The following is a 23,993-nucleotide window of genomic DNA, read 5'->3' on the forward strand; positions in this document are numbered from 1 at the left end:
GGTGTGTGTCTCAGTCTATGTCTGTGTCGGAGTGTGTGTGTCACTATTTTTATGTCTGTATGTGTGTGTGCTTTTTTGTTTCTCAGTGTGTGTGCCTACGTCAGTCTCTATGTGTGGGTGTCTGTGTGTGGTTGTGTGTCGGTGTGTGTGTGTGTGTTTATGTGCTACTTTGTGTTGGTGTATATGCTTCAGCCAATGGAGAATGTGAGTGTGTGTGGTGGTGTCTGTATCCGCATCTGTGGGTCTGAATATGACTGCTGGTGCCTGAGATTGTGTTATTGTATTTCTGTGTTGATGTGTGAAAGTATGTGAGTACTTGTGTCTGTGTGTCTGTGTGTGTGCGCGCGTCAGCAGTGTGTGTCTCATGTGTCTGCACGTCACCGTACGTGTGTGTTTATTTTGTGTGTTCGTGTGTTAGCGTCAGTGTCTGTGTGTATGTGCATGCGTCTATGACTATGTGTAGGAGTCCGTGTGTGTGCGAGTCTAGGACTATGTGTGCCTAGTCTGCCTTAGTATTAGCATGTGTGCGTCTCTGTGTGTGATTCTGTGTGTCTGTTTGTTGTGTATCTCTGTATCTGTTGCTGTTGCATGTCTCATCCTGTCTCTTTGCTCTTTTTGATTTATGTGTCTGCATTTGTCTGTTTTCTGTGCCTGTTTATGAGTGGGTTTCAGTGTGCAGATCTGTTTGTTAATTTGTTGTACTATGCGTGCTTGTCTGTGATTGGTGTGCGTATGTGTTTGTGTGTCTGTGTATACCTACAGTATTTGTGTCAATGTTTATGTGTGTTGGGATGAACCGCTGTGGGCGTCTCTGTCTGTCTCTGCCTGTGGGAGAGTCTGTGGTAACTGTGGTGTTCCTGATACCATGTCTCTGTGCGCATGCCTGTTCCTGTGCCAGTGCCCGTATGTGTTTTGCTTCTGTTCAAATATGAAACTAACTTTACTAGTAAAGTACTTATATGTAAACTTATACTGCATTGAGATTGGTGTTCTTGCAGCCATTCGCAGTGGAGTAGAGAAATGCAATAAAATCAGTGAGAACCTACATACAAGGACCGTCAAACTAATAATATCCACACGGTTTTGGAGTACAGATGGATTTGCGGTGGGTTCCACCCGGATATTGGTGTTCTGACGGATTTGTGGTGTCTGCGTTTTTGGAGTTGTGACGAATCTCAAAGTTTCTTCATTTATAGATGCTTTAATAGTAGATGCACTTATGAACTTTGTTCTTGCTACGTTTAATGTGGAGACAGAGATTTTGTTGGAATAATTCTTGTTTGGGATAATCGAATTTGCATGTGGGTGTATCAGTCATTTCGGGATGTGGATAGATATGGAGGTGCATACGGATTTGAAGGTGCGCATGGAATTCAGGTCCTCACGGATGTGGGGTCTCTGCAGATTTGGAGTGTGACCAATCTCAAATTGCATTCATTTATAGACACATTAATAGTACCTATAAACTTTGATCTCAGCTCGTAAATTTTTTATGGTTCAGTCTGTGAACTGTTTGAAATTATTCTTACTCTGCGAGAATCTGATGTGCATGTGGGGTTGTCAGCGGGTTTGGGGTGCTCCCTTATTTGTCGATGTGCGGACACCTGGGGACGGATATTGATTTGGGGATACGCAGAGCTTCAGCGGTGGGTTGTCAGATGTGGTGGTGGGCGCAAGGGTTGGTGATGTGCACAGTCTCAGGGGTGCGTTGTCGAACGTGGGGTCTACACGGATTTGGGTTTAACACAGATTTGCTTGACTCGGCGTATAAAGATTTGCAGAAGAATTTTCGGCTCCGTGCGGATTTTTAATGCCGAGGCAGACATTTTCTGAAATGTTTGAAAAGATCTTTCCTCAGCGACCATCTAATGTGCATGTGGGTGTCACAGCGTGATTGGGGATAATCTGAGGTGAATGCCGGGATGTCTGTGGATTTAGGGGTGTACACGGATTTGCGTTCCACAAGGATTTTGGGCCCGTGAGGGTTTGTGGATGTCCTCAGATTTATCAGCGCATCAGAGAATATGGGTGCATACGGATTTCGAGGTGTCGGTGCATTACGCGCGGGGAGCGAGAGCGACAAATCTCAAGGATGTTTATTTTATAGAAACTTTAATAATAATTGCACTTTGAACGTTGAATATTGTTCTTGCTATTATTGAAATGTGAGCCAGTTATTTTGTGAACTGCTTGTCGTCGTGGGCAAAGTACTGGAGAGTTTAACATCGGTAGCTGAGCGAAGGGCGCTGAGTAGGCTATGGTCAATTATGGAAAACTCTGAACATCCTCTACATAGCACCATCCAGAGACAGAGAAGCAGTTTCAGCGACAGGTTACTATCGATGCAATGCTCCTCAGACAGGATGAAGAGGTCAATACTCCCCAATGCCATTAGGCTTTACAATTCAACCGCCAGGACTTAAGAACTTTTTAAAAGCTATTATTAATGCTTTTTGAGATAGTGATTTAGATGCATATCATATTTTTACTGAGTTAAGTATTGTATGTAATTAGTTTTGCTACAACAAGTGTATGGGACATTGGAAAAAAGTTGAATTTCCCCATGGGGATGAATAAAGTATCTATCTATCAAGCTATCTAAATCTTGCTCTGGGATAATCTATCGAGCATGTGGAAGTGTCAGCAGGTCAAGGGCAGAGACACAGTGGACAGCTTGAGGATGAAAGGCCAAATACCACAGGGCATGTGTTCAGGGTGAAAGGGGGAACACAACCATTAGTGTGGACTACCTCATTAGTCCAACATAAAACTGTTTATTTATTTTGTAATTTGGCCTAATTTTGTATATTTTTTTACTGATTAGTGCTGTAAAAATATATATAGTAGAACAATTTTAAACCTAACTCTAATGTTTAAGGAGACGTGCGTTACCAGTTTATTGTTTTCAAACATGGTGGTGAGTGTCTGGAATGAATGACAGGGGTGGTTGTGGAGGCAGATGCAATAGAGGCTGTTGGATATCTCATGAATGTGAGGAGAATAGAGGGATGTGGACCTTGAGTAGTCAGAAGGAATTGTTTTTTTTTTAAGGCATGAAATGCCCAGTTCATTTGTTTCTGAACAGCACAGTCAGCAGCAGGGCCAGTTCCCCTGCTGTACTGTTCCGTGTTGGTGAGACCACAGCCGGAGGACTGTGTGCATCTCTGGTCGCCCGCCTCAGGAGGGATGTGATTAACCTGGAAAGCCGTAGTCAGGATTCACGGCTTTTGTAGCCGGGACTGGAGAACTCGAGTCATAAGGAGACTGGATAATTGCTGTGCACTGATCCCAAACCGGAGGGTGATCCAAAACTGATTCGGACCGCTCCCTCCACAGGCCGCACAGTCACGATGCGATTGTAGGTTGGTGCAAAGGGTGACACGTGACACAAATTGTTCGTAACTGAAGTTGTTGTCCGTAACTCAGAAACACGCGATTCCCATCGGAAATACAACTCCCGTTGCTCACCGTACGAGATGGACTCACCTTTACTATGAACTACAACTCCTGTCACCGCGCTCAGTCGGCGGCCCTTGCTGAACATTCTGGGCCGCAAGGCCATATGGAAGTTGTAGTCCAAATGCTTCAACTCCTCACTCGATCACAGGTTCAAAACTCTTCCTCAACCGGCACAAATATCCGCCGGACCGACTCACCAAGACATCGAAAAGGAACCACGCCCGCTGTTGGAGACGGCCTGGCCGACACCACCAAAGGCAGCAACTCGCTGAACTCCGCGATGGTTGCTGACAGCAAATGAGGAGGCGCCTATCGTAGCTCGGGGTAACATCCATTACTTGCTGTCACTGGCTGAAGCGCCTGTCTGTCAAAAAAGAACCTACACGGCGATTAGTTAATATGAACGTCAGCAATGGGGAGTGACCTTGCAAAAGTTTGAGTGTTAACACTCAGAGAAAAGACGGTGAAATCAGTGGATATTCGTCCACATCGCGGTGGCCTTACTAACGGTATTTACTGCTGGATGAAATGAAATTTCTGACGGTTATAACCGATGTGCTGGATTGTACTGATCAGACATCTAGTCGAACTAAGGAAATTAAAATTATTGTGAAAGCTGCAGAAAAGTAACTTAGTGTAACTGGTGTATTGTGGGAATCCATAAATTGAGCTGTGATGATTTGTTTCCCAGTTTAGTTGTGAAGGTACCTAATGAGATTAAAATATTCCAGTGGAATGCCAGAAGCCTGATTTATAAAGCTCGTGACTTTGATATGTTGGTGTCACAAAGGAAATATTTGGTCTCTCCTGCAAAACCAGCAAAACGTACATTGTGTTTGAGATGCCTGTACTCAGTTCTTTTAGCCGTTTTTGACGTGTAAAAATATTTTCAAAAGACACCACTAACAGCATTTTAGGAAGTTTATGGTCCGGCACTTTGGCAGAAAAAATAAAAGTGAACGCTGTATTCTAAAGGAAGAGGAATGTCAAAAATCAGAAATGCAAATAAACTTGAGTGCTGTTGTGTAGGGTTCAGGGAAGGTTAATTTGCAGATGGAGTTGGTGATGAGGAAGGCATATTTGATGTTAGCATTCATTTGGATAGGGCTAAAATACAGAAGGATAAAGCACCAGTGAGGCCTCGCTTAGAGTATTGTGATCAGCCTTGGGACCGTTTTCTAACAATAGATGCGTCTACCTTGGACAAGGTTCAAGGGATGTTCATGAAAACTATTCTGGGATTGAAAGGCTTGTCACATCAGGAGTCCTCGGACACTAGTCTTGAATTTAGAAGAATTAGAAAGGACCTGACTGAAACCTATCGAATGTTGAAATGTGTCGACAGAGTGTATGCGAAGAGGCTGTCTCCCGTGGTGGGGACGACTCAGCCTCAAAACAGAGAGATTTCCTTTTAGAATGGGAATAAAGAAGAATTTCTTTAGCAAGATAGTGGTGAATCTGACAGTGTTCATTGGACAAGTGGTGAATCTGCAGAGTTCATTGGACAGGTGGTCAGTCTGCAGAGCTCATTGGACAGGTGGTGAATCTGCAGAGTTAATTGGACAGGTGGTGAATCTGCAGAGTTCATTGGACAAGTGGTGAATCTGCAGAGTTCATTGGACAGGTGGTGATTCTGCAGAGTTCATTGGACAGGTGGTGACTCTGCAGAGTTAATTGGACAGGTGTCTGTGACAAGCTCCCACGCAGATACCCTTTGTTGCCGCACAGTTGATAAGTTTATTTATACAATGTTAATTTAATGAGCCGTAGTGCTTTCAGGCTGTGTAAAAATCTGTTCAGACCACACAGCTGTAAAAACGAACCTGAGGGAACAGCGGCATTATTTCTCGTCCTGGCCATGTCCCACAGCGCTAGAAAGAACAAGTGATATTATATGCCTAATCCTGGAGACTTTCCAGTTACTCTCATCCCGACTACCCGGGTGACTGATGATGTGATCTCATCGATTAAATACCAGAGAATACGAAAGAGTGAGCAGTAGTTCTGCTCATTGAAGGGTGGCACAGTTATGATGTGATAACCACAGGTCACTTGTCCTCCAGGGCAATGGTAACACACACAAAATGCTGCAAAGACTCAGCAGGGCAGTATCGCGCCGGGACCCTTCAGCAGGACAGGAGATAAAAGGATGAGATATAGAGATAAAAGTTGGCGAGGGGAGGGAAATACAAAGTGATTGGTGAAACCAGGAAACGGGTGGGCTGGTGAAGTAAAGAGCTGGGAATTCGATTGGTGAAAGAGACTAGAATCGAAACCCAATATGGGACTGAAACGAAGAAAGGGGTTCATAACCAGATGGTAGATAAGAATCAACACTTAAACTGACGATTGAGCACCGAAACTCATTTCAGCTGCTCTTTAAATATTAGAGTCCTGGCGCCAAGTCATGTCCGTCAAATAGCGGAGCAGCCATGAATGTTTAAAGGAACCGCGACAGCTCGCCATATTCCGGAGAATCGGAGCGTCTGAACCTCGGAAGCTGGCGTGGTTGGTTGCGCAGCTTAACAGGACCCCATCCCCTGCGGCAGAATCCTGACGGCCCCGGCCACTTGGAGAGATGATGATGGTTGTCATGGATGAGCGCCGGATCCAAGTTGTCCATTCCAGGAACCCAGCAGTCTTCCTCGGGTCCGGATCCCTCTCAGTCCACCCCTGTGCACGTGTCAAACCCTACCCAAGAAATCTTGGGCATCTGGGTTCACTGCTCTGAGAAGTTTTTAAATAATTTGTGGGGTTAGTCTGTTGAGTGTTTCCTGATTTCCATGGATGCTGCCTAACATGCTGAATTCCTACAGCATTTGGTGTGTGCGCCCTCCCTCTGCACTCCTCCTCGGCTCCGTCAGAATATGTTTCCAGAGACAGTCACGGTTAAATCACTGAAACCGGCCCCGTCAATAATTGGAATCCGGATTAGCATCGATCATTTTTACAGCTCGATTTTACTCCTAAAGAATACCCACACATCGTCTTATCTTCACACTGAAGAAGTCGCGTCAGAGACAGCGTGACCCGGGTCTGATGTCAGAGCGTCATGACATCACAGTTCATGCGTTTGGTGCCCTGACCGATGACGGACTGAGCCAGACACCTAATAATCCAACTACGTGAGGGGAATTGATAAATTGGCGGTCGCGGTCTTTTGCCCTGGGTCGTGTGGCCGAACAACACTGGGCACAGGTTTAAGATGAAAGGGGAAATGTTAAGGGGATCCGATGACAAACGTTTCACCCCGAGGGTGCTCCATATATTACCTACGAGATAATCTGGTTCACACAGATACGTGCGAGTGGATTTGGGGGCGCACACCGATTTCGGTGTGTCGGCTGATTTGGGAAAGTAGAGTCAGCGGGTTTGCTAATGCACGGGCAATTGTGAGTCCGCTCGGATATAGGGTGCTTGCGTATTTGAGTCTGTACACGGATTCGGGGGCGCGCCTGGATGTTAGGTTGTGCACAGATTACGGCTGTTAACCTCCATCTGCAACAAAACTATATGGTGCTGCGTCCTTTGCCAGTTTTCTACACGATCCAAAGCTCTACAAATCCTGGTATCATCGGCAAATTTACCAACCCACCCATGTATATCTTGAAACAGGTCATTTATATACATCACAGACAGCAGAGCCCCCAGCGCAGAACCTTGTGGAACACAACTAACTGCAGGCTTCCGGCTCCAATAAGTCCCTTCAATCACTCCACTGTCTTCTGTGTGCAAGCCTATAATTTTATTCAGAGACTCGTGGATGCCTGGTATGGTGGTAGAAGGAAATACATGAGAGGTTCTGAAGAGACGTGTGGGATAGACAAATGGATGTCAGGAAGTTGAGGGATATGAACATGGTGTAGGTAGGAGGGATTAGTGTTCGGGTGTTTTTGATTTGCTTTGGATCTGGCTCGGCACAACACTGTGGGCCAAATGGCCGGCTCCTCTTCTGTACTCTGCTATGTTCCATGTGTCGAGTAAAGCATAAACCATTTGTCTGTTCCCACCTCCTCTCCACAATGTAATAGTTATGTTGTTGTTATGGGGGCGGAGGGAATATCATCGCTCTTGTGCTTCTTGATTTCGTCTCTCGGTATTCAGTGTGTCTCAACCCTGCCACTTTGCTCTGGCTCACGATTAACCACTGCCTTATTGGGATCTTCCTCGCCCCCACACAAATTTTCAGGTTCATTGCTATGAATGTGCTGAGGCGATAGATTTACTACTTGTGATTAAAGTGGGGGATGATGTTGGATTGCAGAGAATGAGTGTCGAGTTGTGAGTTAGGGTTTCTGCGGGTGTGTAGGAGGGGAGTAGGTGTTAGTTTCTGGGTAGGGCTGGGTGTTGGAGATGCAGCCCTCCACATGTGGAGAGAGCGGGGTGGATGAGACCTGGTGATAATTGAACTTGCTCGTGGGGCTCGGGCCGGGGTTAGTCGGGCTGCAGTCCGGGATATTTGGGTTGTTGGCCCTTAGACCTGAGGATTCAGGTGAGCGGTAAGGCTGGGGATGTACATGTGAGGTTGGGGGAGACAGGGTTGTGGAGTTTACGGTGGGGCAGAATGTGGGACTGTGTCAGATAGGGTTGTGAAACAATTTTAATCTGGCCCACGCCTTCCATTAACCTAACCCAAGAACAGTCGACTTAATTAATTGGGTGGCACTGGAACAATTCATCAGTACTGTAAACTGAGATCTCTGATTAATTCAGGTTTTTAATCACTCGATGTGATCTGACCAGGGTGACCTAGCATGATTGATAAGATATTGACCTAGACAAAGATATTGAAAACCATGTCCTCTCGAGTTTAACCTGTTTCTAACCTCTTTATTTGATGTTATTTTTAACAATTTGGGTGGTAAAATGTTTTGAGGCCCAGTTATAAGGCTTCATCTGAGAGTAAGTTGTAAACTTCCTACTTTAAATTTACTGCAATCTTAATTTTGCATCTGGGTGTGGTAGGTCGCCATGTTTAAATCTACAGGGTTTACTGGAGATTCAGATTCACTCCACTCTGTCCCTGAGAGTTTAGAGCGACTTGTTTTGTCTGGTTTTGTCTGATGCCTCTCATCTTCTTGGTATCTCGGATTTTGCATTGATCGAGGAAATGAAGAGCATGGCATGGTTAGATTGTGTTGTGATTATGGGGGCAGTGGGAAAATCATCCCTCGTGCTTCTTGATCTCTTCAGTCCAGACGCACTAACATTCAACCCTACCACGTTGCTTTGGCCCTTGCATCAGAATCAGCCCAGATTAGGAGTAGAGATCATAAAACAATAGGATATAAGAAAAGTAGGCCGTTCGGCCCTTCGAGTCTTCTCTGATATTCAATGGTGGGCTGATCCAATTCTTCCAGTCATCCCCACTCCACTGCTTCTCCCATACCCTTTGATGCTCTGGATAATGAAAAACTTATCTCTCTCTGCCTTAAACGTACCTAATGACTTGCCGTTTGTGGCAACAATTTCCATAGATTTACCACCCTCTAAAGTAATTTCTCCGCATGTCTGGTCAAAACTAATGTCCTACAATCCTGAAGTCGTGCCCTTTTTTCCTAGAATCCCTTATCATGGGAAATAACTTAACCATACCTAATCTGTTCAAGCCTTTTAATAGTTGGAATGTTTCAATGACATTTCTCCTCATTCTCCTGAACTCCAGCGAAAACAGGCCTGGAGCGACCAGACATTCCTCATATGGTAACCCGTTCATTCCTGGAATCCTTCTCGTGTATATTCTCTATATCCTCTCCAATGCCATTATATCTTTTTTTAAATAAGGAGCCCAAACTGCACACAATACTCTAAGTGTGATCTGAGGAGTGCTTGTGGAGCATGAACATTGCATCCCTGTTCTTACTTTCCAATAAGGAACAACTACACCAGGTGTATCGAGCTGCAACTCCTCAGAGACCGCGTTAGGGATCTGGAGCTGCAGCTCGATGACCTTCGTCTGGTCAGGGTGAGTGAGCATGTGATAGAGAGGAGCTTTAGGAAGGTAGCCACCCCGGGACCACAGGGCACAGAGATGTGGGTAACAGTTAGGAGAGAGATGGACAAGAGGCCGGTAATAGAGAGTACCCCAGTGTCTGTCCTCCTTAACAATAAGTATTCCTGCTTGAGTACTGCAGGGGGGTGATGGCCAACCAGCGGGAAGCAACTCTGGCACAGAGTATGCCCCAGTGGCTCAGACGGGTAGAGAAAGGAAGAGGGTGGCAGCAGTGATAGGGGACTCTATAGTTATGGGGTCAGATAGGCGATCCTGTGGATGCAGGAAAGAAAAGCGGATGGTTGTTTCCCTCCCAGGTGTCAGGGTCCGGGATGTTTCTCATCGCGTCCAGGATTCTTGAAGTGCGAAGTAGAACAGCCAGAGGTCGTGGTACATATTGGTAACAACGACATAGTTAGGAAAAAGGAGGAGGTCCTGAAAAAGGACAACAGGGAGTTATGCAAGGCGGAGAGAAGCAGGACCTCAAAGGTAATAACTCGGGATTGCTGACAGTAAGTTCAGGAATACAATGAGGTGGAGGATAAATGTTTGCCTGAGGGATTGGAGCAGGAGGCAGGGATTCCCCTTTCTGGATCATTGGGACCTCTTCTGCCGCAGTGTGACCTGTACAAATGGACGTTTTGCACTTGAATCCGAGAGGAACCAAAGTCCAGGTGGGAAAGTTTGCTAAAGCTATTGGGGAGAGTTTAAAATAGAATTGCTAGGGGTTGGGAGAGAAGTTTGCTCACAAGTCGAGACAGTTTGGAGACAGTGCGAAAGGGAGGATCAGAGGCAGGTGATAGAGAAGGGACGCGCTCAGTCCGGTGGTTTGAGATGTGTCTATTTTAATGCGAGGAGTATTCAGAAAGGAGAGGGAGGGAGGCAAAAGCCGTGGGGGCGTGGCACTGTTGATCAGAGAGAGCGTCACGGCTGCAGAACAGAAGGAAGGCATGGAGGGGTTGTCTACGGTTTCTCTGAGGGTGGAGGCTAGGGATAGGAAAGGGTCAATAGCTCAACTGGGTGTTTTTTATAGACCAGAGAATAGCAACAGGAACATCAATGAGCGGATAGGAAGACAGATTATTGAAAAGAGTAATAATAACAGGGTTGTTGTGGTTTCGAGATTTTATTTTCCGAAATATTGTTGGGCATCTCCCTAGAGTGAGGGGTTTAGATCGGGTGGAGTTTGTTAGGAGTGTTCCGGAAGGTTACTTGACAGAATATGTACGTAGATCAGCCCACAAGAGGGAAGGGTATACTTGATCTGGTATTGGGAAAAGAACCTGGTCAGGTGTCAGGTCTGTCAGTGGGAGAGTATTTTGGAGATAGTGATCGCAATTCTATCTCGTTTACCATAAAAGTGGAGAGAGATCGGAACACACAAGTTAGGGAAACGTTTAATTGGGGGAGCTATGAGGCTATCAGGCAGGAGCTTGGAAGCATGAATTGGAAGCACATGTTCTCAGGGAAACCTACAGAAGAAATGTGGCAAATTTTCAATGGATATTTACGTGGGGTTCTGCGTAGATACGTTCCAATCAGACAGGGAAAGGATGGTAGGGTTCTGGAACCGAGGTGCACAAAAGCTGTTGTAAATCCCGTCAAGAAGAAGAGAAGAGTTAACGGAAGATTCAAAAACTAGGTAATAATATGAATCTAGAAGATTATAATGCTAGCAGGAAGGAGTTTAAGAATGAAATTAGGAGAGCCAAAAGGGGCCATGAGAAGACCTTAGCGGACAGAATTAAGGAAAACCTCAAGGCGTTCTACAAGTATGTGAAGAGCAACAGGATAATACGTGACAGAATAGGACCAATAATGTGTGAAAATGCAAAAGTGTGTATGGAACCGGAGGAAATAGCGGAGGTATTTAATGAATACCTTGCTTCAGTATTCGCAATGGAAAAGGTGAGGTGACATGCAGTGGACTGACAAGCTTGAGAATGCAGATATTAAGAAAGAGGATGTGCTGCAGCTTTTGGAAAGTGTCATGTTGGATAGGTCACCGGGACAGGACGGGACGTGCCCAAGGTTAACGTGGGAAGTGAGGGGGGGGAGATGGCTGAGCCACTGCTAATGAGCTTTGTATCATCAATGAGGACGGGAGAGGTTCCGGAGGATTGGAGGGTTGCGGATGTTGTTCCCTTACTCAAGAAAGGGAGTACGGATAGCCCAGAAAATTATAGACCAGTGAATCTTGCCTCAGTGGTTGGTAAGTTGATGGAGAATACACTGAAAGGCATGATTTATGAACATTTGGAGAGGCATAATATGATTCGGAATAGTCAGCATGGTCGTGCCTTACGAGCCTGATTGAATTTTTTGAGGATGTGGCTAAGCACATTGATGAAGGTGGAGCCGCAGATGTAGTGTATATGGATTTCAGAAAGGCATTTGATCTGGTACCCCATGCAAGGCTTATTGAGAAAGTAAGGAGGCATGACATCCAAGGGGACATTGCTTTGTGGATCCTGAACTGGCTTGCCCACAGAAGGCAAAGAGTGGTTGTAGGCTGTCTATATCCTGCATGGTGACCAGTGGTGTGTCTCAGGGATCCGTTTGGGACCCCTACTCTTTGTGAGTTTTATAAATGACCTGCATGAGGATGTGGAGGGATGGTTTAGTAAATTTGCAGATGACAGAAATGTCGGGTGTGTTGTGAACAGTGTGGAGGGCTGTCAGACGTTACAACGGGACATCGATAGGATAAAAAACTGAACTGACAATTGACAGATGGAGTTCAACACAGACAACTGTGAGGTGGTTCATTTAGGCAGGACAGATATGATGGTAGAATATGATATTCATGGTAAGACACTTGGCTGTACGGCGGATCAGAGGAATCTTGGGGTCCGAGTCCATAGGAAACTCAAAGATGCTACGCAGTTTGACTCTGTGGTTAATAAGGCAAGCGGAACATTGGTCTTTATCAATCGTGGAATTGAATTTAGGAGCCGAGAGGTAATGTTGCAGCTATATAGGACCCTGGTCAGACGGCACTTGGACTACTGTGCTCAGTTCTGGTCGCCTCACTACAAGAAGGACGTGGAAACCATAAAAATGGTGCACAGAAGATTTACAAGGATGTTGCCTGGATTGTGGATCATGGCTTATGAAAAAAGTTTGAGTGAAATCGGCCTTTTCTCCTTGGAGCGACGGAAGATGAGAGATGACTTGATAGAGGTGCACAAGATGATGAGAGGCATTGATCCTGAGGATAGTCAGAGGGTTTTTCCATAGCTGAAATGGCTAGCAGGACAGGGCATAGTTTTAAGGTGCTTGGAAGTAGGTACAGAGGAGATGACAGGGGTATTTTTTTTTTTACGGAGAGGGAGGTGAGTGTGTGGAATGGGCTGCCGGCGGCGGTGGTGGAGGCGGATGTGGGGAGACAGAGTTTTTTAAAGAGACTCCTGGATGACTAAACGGGGCTTAGAAAAATCGAAGGCTATGAGTAAAGCCTAGGTAGTTCGATGGGCCTGTATTGTGCTGTGTGTTTTCTATGTTTCTATACCTCTAGAAATGTACGCCAGCATTAATTTGCCTTCTTCACCAACGACTCAACTGGAGGTTAACCGTTAGGGTTTCCTGCACAAGTACTCCTAAATCCCTTTTCATCTCTGCATTTTGAATTCTATTCCCATCTAAATAATAGTCTGCCTGTTTATTTCTGCAACCATAGTGCATGACCATACACATTCCAACATTGTATTTCATTTGCCATTTCTTTACCCATTTCTCTAAACTATCGAAGTCTCTTAAGGAGACTTAACGGACAGGAATATGCGGATTTAGACTTCAGACTATGGTTATTACACAAATATGTGGAGTGTTTCAGGTCTGATTAGCGTTTAAGGATTGGGGTGTGGCAGGGTTGGAAGTCATATCAAATTTAAGGTTAGTGATGTGGGGAGGTAGAGGTCAGATTGGCGTTTGGGGATATGGCTCTGGTGGGCTAGATGTCTGGTTAGGTTTTACGGAGAGGGAAGTGTGGTGCTGGAGGTCTGATTAGATTCGAGCTTACGTGGTGAGATGAGGGGTGCCGGAGGTTGTTAGAGTTCAGATTAAAGTTTAGGGACAGTGTTGAGGGGATTTAGAGTTCAGTTTATGATTTAAGGAATTGGATGTTTGGAAGTTAATTTTCATATTAGGGTAAGGGGCAGGGATGTAGGAGGTCACAGTGCAGATTAGGATCGGAGGTTGGGTTGGAATATTGCGAAAGGACAGATTTAGTTTTGGTGACAGGGGTTTGGGGATTTAGAAGTCAGTTTAGGTATAGAGGCAGGTTTCTGAAGGAGTTAAAGAACAAATTGGATTTAGTAATAAGCATATGGGCGAGTTAGATATCATTATGGGTTTAGGGACAGGAATATATGGAGTGAGAGGTCAGAATGTGGTTTAGGGACAGGAATAAATGGAGTGAGAGGTGAGAATGTGGTTTAGGGACAGCTATGTTGGGGTAGATAGACGTCACATGAAGCGTTAGGCGTCAGATATAGGAATTTAGAATTCAGATGATGATTTAGCCAGGGATGCTGTGTGTTAGAGGTCAGATTAGGAATGAAGGACAGTGATGTGTTTGTGTAATAAAGGGGGGCGGGTGTTGAGATTGAATGCAAGATTAGAGTAAGGGGACTGAAGATATGTCTTGGCCCGAAAGGTCGACGACTTAGAGTTCTCAATGGATGATGCCTGACCTGCTCAGTTCCTCAAGAATTTTGTGCGTTGCCTATCTGAGCACTTGTAATCTTAATCCTTTCCGTTCGGTTGCCTCTCTTTCTTCTAAATTTGATGCATGACCAGCCTCTCTCTATAACACAGTTCACCTTTTACTGGTAACAACTTCGTAAACATTTTCTGCACTCTCTCTCAAGTGCACACACACACACACACACACACACACACACACACACACACACACACACACACACACACACACACACACACACACACACACACACACACACACACACACACACACACACACCACAACATTCACGATTTCCCAGTCTCTCTTTCCCCAGCCCCCACGCAAGGACTCCACTCAGCCAATCCCAGACGTCTCTTTACAAGCACTTTCCAATCTCCCTCTATTTTCTCGCGGTCCACAGCACTGCTGCTTCCAATGCCCCTTTCAACAGGACGACCGCCCGGGAATAACAGCTTGGAAACCAGACGGTGGATGAGAAGATCTGGAGCCCGGACCGGATACATTGAAGCTGCAATTGGGTTGCGCTCAGGGCGCGACTTTATTAATGAATTGAACCACCGAGGTGATCGGGTATTTCACCGCGCTGATCACCTGCTCCCTGAATTTCGACTGAGTCACCGCGTAAATAAATGTGTTCGTGCACAAGCTGAAATTCCTCAGCAAAACGCCGACCTCATGAAATATCCATTCGGAATCACTGAAATTGAAACCGATTGATTTCACCTGATAATAAATGAAATTTACAACCAGTGTCATCCACAGGAGGATGAAGCTGCCGGAGAGGGTGAAGAGTAAAACCACAGACCTCCTCCTGCTCTCCATCTCCGGGTCACTGCGGTTCTCCCCCTTGCTCTGACCCTTCAGCCCCTTACGGACCCGACTGGCCACTAAAATGTATCTGACTGTCAGAGCGTTGAGCAGCAGGATCCCAGCGAAAGGGAGGAACGGAGTTAAAACAGTCTCCAGCCAAGACCGTGCTACCCAGCCGGGACTAGTGATAATATGGCCCTTACGTTCACAGAACCACGGTACATTATCTATGAAGAATTTGGGTTCCCAGATGAAGTATCGGGGAATGTTTTTCAGACAGAACAGTACACCGGTGGTTGTTAGAACCACAGCCGCAGTTTTCCCGGTGCAATATTTTGTTTTCAGTTTCTGACAGCAAATGGCGACAAACCGATCAACGGTGAAAGTGACGGTGAACCAGACAGAACAGCGTGTAGCTGCGAACCTCAGCACCTCGGTAACACTGCACACAGGGGTAATGCTCAGAAAACTGGACAGAAAGTAATATTTTTTTATCCGGTACAGAATGATCTCGAAGACAATGGTCAGTAGATCGGCTACTGCCATGGCCACCAGGTAGCGAGTGGTGCAGGTAGAGAGGCCGCACTTTCCCCGGGACAGGATCACAATCGCCACTAAATTCACTGGAGAGAGAGGGAGAGAGAGAGTGACAGGGAGGGAGAAGAGGGAAGAGAACAGACACTGGGCATTACTGAACACAATCACCGGGTTTCGGATAAAGTTCAGGGCTGCGAGAATGTGTAAACAGCTGCTAATCTAACATCTGACGCGCCTCACACTACCTCTGAACTCTTTTATTCACTGTTCAAATAAGGCGATCTGTGACTAACCTTCGGTGCTAAAAACCAGCTGCATGAACGACAGCGATCGATGCTAATCCTGATTCCATCGCTGATGGGGGCCAGTTTCTCTGATTGAGCCGTGACTGAGCAGGCCGCGAGGAACTCGGCATCTGGTGGGGCTGAGGAGGGGCAACGCACACAAAGCACTGGATGGTCATGGCAGCTCAAGAGTTTTTATGGAATTGAACAAACACCGACCGTGTCGGGCCCTTCTTCAGGACGAAACGATGCTCCAATTTACGACGGGTCTCAGATGGAATGCCGGATCAACTTAGTAAACAGAGGCTGAGTGGCGCCGTTAATGGATTAATTCTACAACGCAGAGAAATTCCATAACACACTTCAGTATGTCCGAGGACACTGATTCAGGTGATAAGACCCAATTATTGACCAGCAGACAGTGGGATCCGACTATGACAGACTCAGCAGGGAGACATAAAACACAGGACCAGGTGTTCAGTCTGATCAATAACTCAGAGACAGTGAACTTCACAATGTAAAACCCTCGCAGTCCCATCTTCGGAGGAAAGTGCCTTTCTCCTGCAGAGGTATAAATCTGGACGGATTCCCATTAAAACCTTTCCAGTCAGAGAGCTGCGCTGGGACTATTCTGGAAAAGGTGTCATTAAACACACGGTTAACGTCCGAGTCGATCGATTGTGGCGGAGGAGAGACAGAAGTTTTGTTTCATTGGTCATTAAATATGAAACCTCAGATGTAGAATTGACAGGATTGATATTTCGGACGGATATGTGTGCAATAATCATCAAGTTGGAAGCTGGTAAACTGATCGGAAACTGGTTAATACACAGATATACCAAACATGAAGTGTGCACACTCACCAGGAACTCCAATGACGGCAATGAACACGTACAATATTTTCTGCACACTCCTGTAACTGTCCCACATTGAAGACATTTTCTTTGCCCAGTGATTCGTCCTCCGGCGATTTCTCGGAATGAAATGTTAAGGCAGCACAAGCCGAGGGTTTTATTACCATTTAGCGACTCCACCAGGACAAATTTCAACGGATTTACAAATAAATATTTTTAAATTATTTCCAAACGGATTACGTCAGACATGTGCAATCCCCACGGTGAGCGCTGGTGATAAATTCAGTGAAATAATTGTGAAACGGCAACCAATGATAATGTGATGTTACTAAGGTCTGTAAATTGGGAGTGACGTTCATCCAGCAAAGAGAACATTGTTTCAAAACACCATCTCGTGTTTGTGTCGGTGCGGCTTCCGTCCATCGGTGGAGGAATTCGTATAGAAGATCCTCCGGAGGAAAACTACCCCTCACTCTGATGCTTCGCCAGTTGTGATCACACCTCATCTGAATCCAACCTCAAACACGAGAAAATCTGCAGATGCTGGAAATCTAATGAACACTCACATTTCAATTCTACTTTTCTTTCACCTTCCGACACGTCAGTCCGTGGCCTGCTCAACTGCCGCGACGAGGACACACTCCGGTTGGAGGAGAAACACCTTATATTCCGTCTGGGTGGGCTCCAACCTGATGCCATGAATATTGATCACTCGAACTTCCAGTAGTTCCTCCGCCCCTTCACTATTACCTATTCCCGAGTCCATCTCTCACCTTATCTCCTCACCTGCCGATCAACTCTCTCAGGTTTCCTTGCCTTTCTTCCATGGTCTTATACTCTCTCTTATCGGACTTCTCCTTCTCCAAACAACTATTTCCTTCACTAATTAACTTCCCAGCTCTGTACCTCACCACGCCTACACTCAACTATCGCTTACCACCTTGTACGTTTTCCTTCCTTCCCGCCACCTTCTTGCTCTGAATTCTCTTCTCTTCAGTGCTGATGAAGGATTTCGGACAGAAGCGTTGACTGCTTGCTCTTTCCCATAGATGCTGCCCGGCCTGCTGAGTTCCTCCTGCATTTTGTGCGATTGCTTTGAATGCAACCTTCTCCCTCTTTCCTGATTACCACTAACCTTCCTCAGGGTACCTGAGGTATGAAAACATTTCCCTGGGTTTAAAATACGTCTACGTTCATCACCATAATGTTTGCTCTGTGACAATAAAAGTCGCTGCCTTCTATTTGTCTTATACCTAAAACGGAGAGAGGTAAAGCACAGGAAGACAGCTTTCGGCCCAGAGTGTTTGAACCAACCATGACACCACATCCTAACTACTACAGATCACCCGTCTCCCTACATTCCCGCCAGTCGGTGCATCAGCCCTCACAACAGTCACCGGACATTTGTGTTCTCTCTTCTCAGAATATTTCATCATTTGCGTTAATTTGTTTGTCCCAAAAAAGTTGTGATTACATCGTAAATATGTACTTTAAAGGAACCGTTTGTAAGAAACAAAATATTGAAGTAAATTATATCATTGTAGCTTGTGAAAGTGTATTGAATGACCTACTGTTGCCAATCTCCTCCACAATATAAACCCATGATCCATTTTGTGTCTGGGGGTCTCTACCTAGAAGGTCTCTAGGAAAGTGTCTGTATGTGGTGATGAATAAACACTATCCATCAACTTCACCAGGACCCAATCCTACCCTCACTCCATGGGTTGCAGACTCAGCAGTCTAAGCTGGGGGGTGAATATGTAACCCCTCTCAGCTGCCAAAGAACACGACAGAGAGCTAAAGAGGGGGAGAAGAAAATTTAGTTGTCGATGTGTGTCCATCCGTGGCTGTTTATCCCTTTGACAGTATATCTGTATGTGTGACGTCACGTGTGTGTGTGTGTGTGTGTGTGTGTGTGTGTGTTGTGTGTGTGTGTGTGTGTGTGTGTGTGTGTGAGTGTGAGTGTCTGTGTGTGTGTGGGTGTGTGTGTGTGTGTGTGCGCGTCTGGTGTGATTGTGTGTGTGTGTGTGTGTGTGTGTGTGTGTGTGTGCGTGTGCGTGTGCGTGTGCGTGTGTGTGTGTGTGTGTGTGTGTGTGTGTGTGTGTGTGTGTGTGTTTGTTTGTTTGTATCTACTACCTTTGTATGTGCGTATTTCACGGCTCTCTGTATGCCTCTGTGTGGTTGTGTGTTTTTGTCAGCGTCTCCGTGCATGTGTGTTTGTCTGTGTCTAAGTCAAGTCTAGTTAAGTCACTTTTTATTATCATTTCGACCACAACTCCTGGAACAATACACAGTAAAAATGAGACAACGTTTCTCAGGATCATGGTGCTACAAGAAACAGTACAAAAACTATACTGTACTACGTGAAAACAACACTGAAAAAAACTACACTAGACTACAGACCTACCCAGAACTGCCTAAAGTGAGAGTCCGTGTTTGCGCCCGTCTATAATTGTCTGTGTCCTGGTCTGCCTCTCTTTGTGTGATTGTGTTTGTTTGTATCTGTTTCGTTGCGTGTCTGACCCTGTCTGTGTGTGTTGGCACAGTCTGATTCCACAGTCTGTTGTGTGTGCACGCGTTCGTATGCGTGTGCCTGTTTGTGTGTGTAGATCCAGTTACATCAGTGTTCGTATATGTGTGGGCGGGCCTGTGTGCGTATCTCTCTCTGTGTCTGCCTGTGGGAGAGAGTGTGTTTATGTTGTGTGTGAGATACTATGTCTTTCTGTGCATGCCTGTGCCCGTGTCCGTGTGTGTTTGTGTTTCAGTTCAAATATGAAATTAACTGTATTATTGAACTACGCACATCTCACCTTGTACGAGAATCATGTCCTTACTGACATTCCAGTGGACCGGAGAAATGCTATAAAATCAGTGAGATTTTAATAATATGCACACGGATTTGGGGATGCAAATAGATTTTGCGGTGGGGAAGACAATATGGGGTTGCACACGAATTTCGGAGTTCTGACAGATTTGTGGAGACTGCGATTTTCAAGTTGAGACAAATCTCGAAGTTGTTTCATTTAGAGATACTTTAAAAATAGATGCACTTTGAACTTTGTTGTTGATATTTTTAAGGTGGGAGCAATCATTTTGTTTTAGGACAATGTAATTTCCACATCGGTGTATGAGCGGGTTTCGGGACGTGCATAGATGTGCCACTGCATACGGATTTCGAAGTGCGCACCGTTTTCGAGGTCCTCGTTGATGCGGGACGTCTGCAGATCTGGAGATGTGGCGAATCTCAAATTTGGTTATTTTGTAGGTACTGTAACGGGGTCCTGAATTGTCCCTATGAATTGTGCTTTTAAAATGAAAGAGAGAGAGGGAGGTGTCCAACACAGAGACCTTGTTATTAAGAGAGAGAGAGAGAGGTGAACAATGCTTGGAAGATGATGTTATGGTTTCTCTGCAGCGTGTTTACATTTCCACAAGGACACCGCCTGCTGAGTTCATAGAGAGAGAGAGAGAGAGAGAGAGAGAGAGAGAGAGAGAGAGAGAGAGAGAGAGAGAGAGAGAGAGAGAGAGAGAGCAATGAGCAGCCCGTGGGTCCCCATGGTGACTGAGGATGGCGTTATTTGATGGACAGCTGGTGTGCAGCATAGTGAGATAAATAGAAGGTCATATGATAGACTCAGAGACACACGGTTTTGGACGACACTGGATGAGCTTTGTTCTGCCACAGAAAGGTGAGCTTGGGAGGATCGATCAGGATCGACAGCATCAGCTCATATGCAGAACTACACATCTCTCTCTCCATCTGTACTCAACTCAATACCACAAACTGAACTGAACTTTACTCATCATCGTGAAACTGTATCCACTTACCCTTAGGTTTGTAAAAGCCTGGTTTTTCTATTTACACACACACAAACACACACACACATACACACACACACACACACACACACACACACACACACACACACACACACACACACACACACACACACACACACACACACACACACACAAACATTGCTAACCTGTATGATATATCTGCATTGATATTACTGTATTACGTAGTTACTAATAAATACCATTATTTAATAGCAATACCAGACTCCAAGGTGCTTTCCGTTTCTGCTGGTTGTTTAATCCGTCACGGGGTACGTAGAGATATTGGGGGCTCATCCGGGATTTGACAATTTATTTAGGGCTTGTTTCAATTGCTTGGGGAAAAATCCCATTTGATTTGGTTTGTGTGTAAAAACAGCTGAAATGCAGGTTGAGATTAATACGTTTGTAGCAGAACCAACCCTGGAGGCGTTGGATGATGCTAAGAGGGATGTACTGTTGGGAATTGCTCGTAAATTAAAGATTAAAGTGACTACTCACATGAAGAAGCCTCAGATATAGCTGTTACTAGCACAGCATTATGTATCCGAGGGGAAATTCGAAGAGGAGGTGTTGGAGCTGTTTTTTGAAGGTAAAGTACTTACTGAGGCTGAGGTTCAGCTTGAGGCAGCAAAAATGAAGTATGAGTCTGAGTTATGAGTAAAACAGCTCGAGGCTGACGTAGCAGAAAAGCAGACGTTACACGAGGCTAGGGTGGCAGACAAGCTGTGGCAGTACGAGCTAACCAGCATAGAGAGGATACAATAATGAGGTCCAGTGCCAGGCAGTGATGAGGAGCTGATGGGACCGTTTAATGTCAGCCAATAAATTAAGTTAGTACCACCATTTGATGAAGCTGATTAACCGGTATTTCCTACACTTTGAAAGGTGGCCCAGACTCGGAAGTGGCCGTGGGATGAGTGGGCTGTCATGGTTCAAAGTGTGTTGAAGGGGAAGGCTCAGCAGGCGTGTTCTGCCCTGACACTGGAACAGTCAAGGAATTATGACACAGTGAAAGATCCATTGCTTAAAGTCCATGAGTTGGTGCCGGAAGCATATAGACAAAATTTCAGGGACTTGAGGAAGTCCGGGAGCCAAACGTATGTGAAGTTTGCCCATGAAAAATGGGTGCACTTTGATCGTTGGTGTACCTCAAAAGGGGCGAATGAGGACATTAACAATTTGAGGGAGTTGATACCGATTGACGAATTTAAAAACTGTGTCCCTGACAACATCCAAACGTATTTGAACGAAAAAGAGGCAGTGACAATGGCAGGGTCTGCTAGGATAGCTGACGAGTATGCCTTAACTCATAAGGTTAGGTTTTTTCTGAACAGGAGTTACCCAAAGGGTAATAGAGATAGCCCACCGGCTAAACCGAAAAAGTAAGCCGGGGACTAATGACAAAAGTAAGGAGGAAGGAAACCAGTCGGGGGAAAATTTCGCAGTTTAACGTGCTTCTATTGTAAGAAGCCCGGTCTCGTGGCATCTAATTGTTTCGCTCAAAAAAGGGAGAAGGGAAAAGAACCGGCGACAACCCCAAATGCTTGTGTCCAGCCGGTTAAAACATCGCTGAGGAAGGAGGGGTCTAACCAAGTTCAAGAAGGACTCGAGAGATTTATTTCAAATGGGGTTTGTGTCTGTGAAGGAGGGGCCAACCCCGGTTCCAGTGAGAATCTGGAGGGATACTGGAGCTTCTCAGTCATTAATATTAAAGGGTGTTTTGGAGTTCAGTGCCGAGATGGAGACCGGTGAGGTGAATATTATCAAAGGTAATGGAAAGGGGACTGAGGCCGTGCCTTTTCATAAGATAGTTTTGAAATGCGACTTGATATCCAGACCAGTCACAATAGGGGTACGATCTGAACTACCGATAGACAATGTCGGTAATGACCTTGCAGGTAGGGATGTTTATCCAGCAGTTCAGCTAACGAGTAAGTCTGCTGCTGCGGAGGACCCGCCCATTAGATGATGATGTACACCCCGCATGCGCGGTGACAAGAAGCATGTCGAAGAAGTCTGCAGATGCTCATGATGATTTGTCAGAGACTTTCCGACCTTCCCTATATCAACAGGTCTCAGAGGGGAGTAAGGCTGAGGAGAATAAGGTGAATGAGTAAGATTTGTCTTTTTCGAGAAAGGAATTTATACAGGAACAGAATAAAGATCCTGAAATTGTGGCTTTAAAAGAGAGAGCTCTCTCTGAGGATGAAATTCAGGAAAGAGTCAGTGGGATTTTTACGTTAAGGATGGGGGTGTTGATGAGGAAGTGGAGACCCGCTGCGGTGCCTGCAAATGAGGATTAGGCTATTGTGCCCCAGGTAGTGGTTCCAAAGGTTTACAGGGCTGAAGTTTTAAACCTGGCCCACAAGATGCCTTTAGGTGGACATTTCGGAGTAAAGAGGACAGTGCACAGGATGATGAGGGAGTTTTATTGGCCAAACGTGAGGAAAGATATTGTCAATTTCTGCAGAGGGTGTCATACGTGCCAGGTGGTTGGAAAACCTAATCAGGCCATCCCAAAAGCGCCACTTCGGCCGATACCTGCTTTTGGTGAACCATTTTTCAGGGTCATAGTGGATTGTGTAGGCCCATTGGCAAAGACTGCAGCTGGTCATCAGTATGTGCTAACTGTTACGTGTGCTGAATCTAGGTTCCCTGAAGCCGTGCCTCTCAGAAACCTCCAGGCCAAGACTGTGGTAAAGGCACTCAGCAAGTTTTTCACACTGGTAGGTCTGCCGAAGGAAATTCAATCGGACTAGACTAGTAACTTCACTTCAGGAACATTCCAGCAAATCGTTTCTGAGCTGGGGGGCTAAACAAATTGTCTCATCTGCCTATCACCCGGAGTCTCAAGGGGCTTTGGAGAGGATTCATTCCACCTTAAAGACTATGATTAAAACCTACTGTCAGGAGAACGACAGGGACTGTGAGGACGGAAAACATTTATTACTTTTTTCCGTGAGGGACACTATTCAGGAATCACTGGGGTTTCGTCCATTTGAGCTCGTTTTCGGCCACAGGCCGAAGGGACTTTTGACTTTGCTCAGAGAGCAGTGGACTAACCCGACAGTGTGTGTCAGTGTGATAGATTATGTTTTGAAATTCCGGGAGAGATTAATAGGGCGTGTGACCTTGCAAAACAGAATTTGCAAAACTCCCAAATTAAAATGAAACATTGTTATGATAGAAGAGCGAAAAAGGTGTCTGAAGTTGGAGATAAAGTTCTGGTTCTGTTCCCACTGGTGACCAACCCCCTCCAAGCACAACTTCATGGACCATACGAAATAATTAAGAAAACTGATTCTTTGAACTATGTTAACAAAACTCCTGATAGGAGGAAGTCTACTCAATTAATGCACATAAATATGGTGAAACCTTATTATGACTCTGAGATGGTACCAGTGAGCACTGTTATGTAAACAAATGAGGTTATGAAATCTGATAATGAGGGACAAGATCATTTTAACAAGTTGAATATCGTATCAACAAGACTTGAGAATTCCATTATT

The sequence above is a fragment of the Hemitrygon akajei genome, unplaced genomic scaffold, assembly GCF_048418815.1.
Source record: "Hemitrygon akajei unplaced genomic scaffold, sHemAka1.3 Scf000064, whole genome shotgun sequence".
In the NCBI taxonomy this organism is placed as follows: Eukaryota; Metazoa; Chordata; class Chondrichthyes; order Myliobatiformes; family Dasyatidae; genus Hemitrygon; species Hemitrygon akajei.